The following is a 6133-nucleotide window of genomic DNA, read 5'->3' as shown; positions in this document are numbered from 1 at the left end:
CACCCTCGGGTGGATCCCATCCGGCCCCATAGACTTGTGAGCATCCAGGTGGCGTAGCAGGTCATTGACTGCTTCTTCTTGGATTATGGGGGGTTCATCCTGCTCACCATCCCTGTCTTCCAGCTCAGTGTAAGTACTTAATAACCTGGGCTCTTCAAAGCAAAGTAGATTTTGCTGTATTAAATATATACATCAACAAAGCCTTCAGACTGGTAGCCAGGGTATTGAGAAGCAGCACACAAGAAAGATGCGTTATAGTTATGTTAATGTTATATAACATTTTGTTACCTCTATTAATGACAATAAAAATGTAAGTGACAAATTTATTACCTTATGCCATTCAAAGTCATATAGAGTTAACAGAAATCCAGTTACAATGTCAGTATATGAAAGTGCTGGAAAAATTTGGGGATAGAGCTAGAAATCTACCATAAAGCATTTAGGGACTAGGGAAAAAAAAAGTCATTTAAAGAAGCTTGCAGTTTAATTTGTCAAGAAATTGAAAGGTGACTTACGCATGCATAAATCCTTGTGGAGAGACAATGAGTGCAAAAGAGCTCTTTAATCTATCACTTAGAACATAGCAAGAACCAATGGCTGGAAACTAAAGGCAAATTCAAAGTTTAAAAGCATGTGCCCAGTTTCATATAGGGAAAAACAATGACGAAAATCTGTTACTGATGAAAATTAAAAAAACCCCAACAACAACAGTGTTCTGATGCCTTCAAATCAATATCCTTTGTCGGCAGCACCCCTTCTAGAAAACAAAGGTTATCTGACACAACACATGAATGAATGATTTCTGTCTTGGGTTTAAGTCAGCTGAAATGATTTGATACTCCCTTCCAGTTTTAAGATCCATAAAAAGAGATCTCTTCCCCAATTTAGGGGAGAATGCAGAGAGAGGACAATTCTTGGGAGAAAAAGGACAGAAAGCATTGCTCCAAGAAAAAAAAACATCAGGGTATTATATAATAAAACAGCTTCCTTAAATGCATTTGGTGGTCAGTAGGTTTGATCAGACCTGTCTTAGGATGAACAGGGAAGGCATAATGAAGTCAGCTGGCTGAAGACTCACTTTTGGTTGCATGTAGGAATTGCTAATCTGGCTCACAGCAGTGGTCCAGCTGAGTTGCTCTCCCAGCTAATTATGCTGTGCTGCCCTGGAAGGGTGGGAGAGACGGAAAGGGAAACCTGATAGCTCCGTGTCCTCTGCTGGCAGCCTTTTGACTTGCTGGATAATGTATGATGTAGCCCTTCAGTTCTCATTGCTGATTAGGCTCCTCTGGAGCTGTGTGTGTGGATTTGGGCTCTGCATTTCAATAAAGAGTTGGATGTAATAAAGGGAATCTAAAGGTCTAGAAAATGTGCCATAAAATGGTCAAATAATTGGGATTGCTTCTTCAAGGGAAGATGTAATAGCTGAAGTACTGTTTTCAGTTTTTGAAGTTGCTGCAAAAGGAAATTAACAATTTTCCTTCCATGCTTGGGGGAGATGGGATAAAAAGTCCTAAATACCCCTTGACTCAGTTTAATTTTGGTACTAGGAAAAGCTTCCTGGCAGGATAATGAAGGACTAGTGAATAAATAGCCTAGAAAAGATGTGCAATCTCTGTTGCTGAAAGGCTTCAGGAACAGGTAGGACAAAACATCTGACCAAATGACATGGGCTGATCCTGGTTTTGTTATGCAGCAGATAAAATTGCGTCCTTTCTGGTTCTAAGAATTTTTTTTTCTGCCTTTCTTGGGCTGATGGCCGTGGGCTGGTGCAGTTTAGCTGGAGGCTATGACTTTCTGCAAATGGATATTGTGCTGAACAAGGTTCTAAGTATTGCCAAAGAATGTATATCTCCTCTTCATTTTAAGTAAAATCTATCAGCCAGTTCAAAAGGCAAACATTGTTCCCTGATAAAATGCAGCTGGTGTGCATATGAGCTTAGTCAGCAGACTATAAAATAGCATAAGCTTTCCATAGTGATCAGAAACATCAAAAGCAGAACGTGTATTTAAAAAAAAATCTCCAACAGATTGCTATAATTATTAAATGTGATGCATCACAAGTAGTGATGGAATATAGCTGAGATGATATTACCCAGACAGGAAGGAATAATATGGCTTTGGTCTGTGTCTCTACATATAGATTTCAAAACACAGAGAGAGGGTGGATCATCAGATACCAAAGTATGTTTAGCCCATCATTTAAAATGGGTTTGCTCTCATGAGAGAGGCATATAGTTACTGTAACATTCAGCTGCAGCTTTTGAACAAGTTAACAGCTTTAAAGCCACTCTACTTGGGAACAGGGGAAATATAAACTCTACAAATCTGTCCAATGGACTGCCCTACTGAGATGCACTGGTGTATAACCCTTGTGTGGTTACACTTATCTACAGAGTAATGTTTGCAGGTCCATGTGTAATACATGTCAAAAACCTTTCTACCTATAGCTTACCAATACAGAATTAGGGGAGCGATAGGTATGGCACTGATGCTTTGTGAGAGTCTTAGATACTCTTGATAATCTGGAAGTCAGCTCCTCTGTTGCTGCTGCTTGCCCTTGCGGGGCTGCATCTCATACGCTTTCCACTCCAAATGGAAGCAATAACGTAGGATGGACATATGACTGCTGCCAGTAGAACAGTCTCAGATGGAGCTGTTCTGAACTTTCCCCTTCCTCTTTAGATCACGTTTCCCTTAAGAGCACCCCTTAGGATTTTTTTTCTTATGTTTCTGCTAAGAAAACAAGGAACCAGAGCCATTTAACCCATCGCAACCAGTCTTTAAAAACTGATACGACCAATCAACAGTTGCATAATAAGCCTTTTCACACCACGGTGAATTTTCTTAAAAAAAAAAAAGTAAGCAGAGTACCTTTTTAATATTCATACTTTTAATCAGATTAATCAGATTCTGCCTGAATTGCCTGGTATATTCTATTATGCTGCAGTCAAAACAGGCTAGTGCTGGAGTGATGAAGATGCTTTGGCTTTATATTGGCAGGAGGGCTGTTCTGGGGTTCTTTCAGTGCTCTGTTTTGGCCTTGTCTGCTTTTCCTACCCTATAGCTCACTGCATTAAGAGTGCTAGATATCATTCTTTTGTAGTCTTGGAAAAAAAAAAACACCTCTGGGCCTGTTCTTGCATTTGCTAACTTCTCTACTTGCAAAGATTTCCTTCTACTATGCAGTTCAATCATCCTACAACCCCAGTTAGATGCCTTTTTTAACTCCAAATTCTGTATTGCGTAAAATTCATACTAATTGAAATTGTTAGGGCCCCAAAAGTCAGGAAACTAACTTGAAGAAACCCCCCAAACCATGAATTTAACATTGTTGCTGTTTGAGTTTTCAGGCTTTGCCTTTGTAGGTATATCTGCTAACAAGAGGGGAAGAAATTACTCAAAACCTAAGAATTGTATTCATTAATATAGGAGCAAGAGCTTTAAAAGGAATGTCAGACTGTGTGTAATAAAACTGTGAGAACAACAGTGGTTAAACCTACCAGATTAAAAAAAAAAAAGCAGAAATACCAATTTTAAACTTTTTTCTTTTTCTTTTTTCATCAATTTGGATGCTTCACATTCCTAATTTGGAATGTTAATAAATTTCACAAACGTATTTCTGAAAAAATAAACTTATGGCCTCTTGGTATACTGTCTGTCTCTGTATTGTAAAAATCACTTAAGAGGCAGCTGTGTTAGACACTAACTGGCTTTGCCATGTTCCCCAGCGAGATGCTGCACTGGGAGGTTGGAACACACACGTGAGCAAGAATTGGCACATCCAGAATTTTGCGCAAAAGCTTCAGCTGCTTTGATTTCATAAAATGTCCACAGTGTTGCCCAACGATCATTCTAAGATGAAATCCCATTAAGGCAGTAGGACTACTGGGCTGTTTGGTGATCAGAGCCTACCTTTGCTGTCACTTCATGCATAGGAAAGATACATGAAGAGTTACATATTTGAAGGTAGCATAAACCATAGATTTCAACCATATTCATTAATAATCAGTTATGGGAATCACACCAGGTTAGAGTATTCTAAGAAATAATCATCTTCACCCATTCTATATTCTGCTACTTCAACAAATAAACTGCTATCATCTGTTCCATATTCTGGCTCCAAAATTACAAACATCTCGGTATGATTCAGTAACTGAAAGAATTCTGTAATTTTTTTCAAATTTCAAATTGTTTTATATTTGAGACTCATTTAGAATAGATTCATATTAAACAGCAAAGTTAAGAAAAAACCCAGTACCATGATTAACATACATGCATTTTTGGGAGCTGCGTGAAAGTGGTGCTGTCTTTGGGGAGGTCATCCTCCTAGTGCAGGGGACCGAATCCCACAGATCCCACAGACAGCATCAAAAGCTCTGTCAGGAACTAGCTAGCGTCTTCCTAAATGTTACTCAGTTGCTGTTTTCACAGCTGCAAAGTAGAAAAAATGTTTGTTTACCTGTAAAGGAGGTGAAAGTTAAACATTAATGTTTGTATACATACACTGTATTATACCAAAGAAGTTCAAAGAAAATTCAGGGCAGGTGACCTTTACAAGTGATTTTCCAAACACTGTTAAAACTATTTAAAGCAACTTTTAACTATATTAAGTGGCTTTTGGGGCGGGCTTAAAAATAACGTATAATGAGATAGCTGTAATTCTCTTGCTTACATAAAAATAGACAGACATATGAGTAAGACACCCCAGGTTTGAATAAGTACACGGCATGGATTTAATTGCCATGCTGCTCCTTGTGTTTCTGCTGTGCAGGAGCATGGATTATCATTCTGTGTGAACTGGAACATGGGAAGTCCATGTAGCATCCTCGTGCCTGTCTGCTGGGGGCCCAGCAAACACCACCCAGCTTGTTGCACTGAATTAAGTCTCAAAACATTATGAAATAAAGCATAATATTCTTAGCAAGATAAATTATTCTTAGGAGCCATCTGCCTTTACCTTTTAAAGAATGTCTCTTTAAATGTAAATTTAGCTTTCCACCAGAGACAGTATTGCCATGGCAACAAACACAAGAAAAATAAATGTCTTTATACAAAATAAAGAGTGTTTTTTCTCTTAAACATACTCCATATGAAATAAAATATGCAGCTATGGAATTAATGTATACGCTATCTCAGACAGTAAAAAAGAGTATCAGTCTTTTCCTGGAATGGTTCTCTGAGGTAGTATCAAACACACAATTGCTTGCAGTAAAGAAATCTATTGTATACTTATTTAATATGCTATAAACTAGAGCTCTCATCTTGCAGTTCGCTCTAGATGGACTGGAATGCTACAAACTTCAGCGGAGTGTTATGCAGGCAGCAGGATCCGCCTCTGCACAAGAGTTTACGGAACTGGAGTCTAAAATGTAATCTCTGTCATGTAATTTATATTTCAAATGCTTTGCTGTGCAAGTTTGCTTTGTACAGTCTACCACTGGAGAGGTTTGTTATGCAAGGGGCATATAAGTAGTGGTTCAGATTCCTCGTTTCATTGTCTGCAATGAAGAATGCATTCAGGTTAGGCCTGTTTCAAAAATAAGATTGATGAGTGGTGTACTCTGAATTGCCCACAACCAAATTCCTCTCTACCTCTTTCTGCATCAGTTACCCCCTACAGAGGTCAAGGTAAGGAGAGACCCAAGATGGCCAATATCATTATTTTCAAGACCCAAATCCCTGCATGGTAAAAATAAAAATGATTTTTATATTATTGTATACTTTCCCATTGCAAGCTTCCTCAAATTTCACAGTATACAACTATAGCGACAGTTTTCAAACACTGCATGCAATTGTTGAAATGTTCTGTGCTGGTTTATTTACTCTCTTCTTTCTTTCCCAAGTCACTCTTAGCCTTTTGGCTGCACGTGTTGTGTTTGAAGGCTGCAGAGGAGTGAAGATGCTTGCAACTGGGTTTTACTGGTTTGAGTAGAGGAGGAATTCTGGTGCTTGCCTGTGGAACAGAAACCATCCTGTGCTGACCTAGCACCTCTTATCTGAATAAGACAATAGCTTATGAAGCTTAAGACATTTCTTCTCACTGTATGGTAGGAAAACTATGTATCATCCCCACTTAAAGACGTGTCGAAGAACTAATTTCTGCTGCAGATTGTGATGCTGACCTTGGCATGTC

The sequence above is a fragment of the Pygoscelis adeliae genome, unplaced genomic scaffold (genome assembly GCF_000699105.1).
Source record: "Pygoscelis adeliae isolate BGI_AS28 unplaced genomic scaffold, ASM69910v1 Scaffold4, whole genome shotgun sequence".
Taxonomy (NCBI): Eukaryota; Metazoa; Chordata; class Aves; order Sphenisciformes; family Spheniscidae; genus Pygoscelis; species Pygoscelis adeliae.
Note: the sequence above shows the minus strand (reverse complement) of the source record.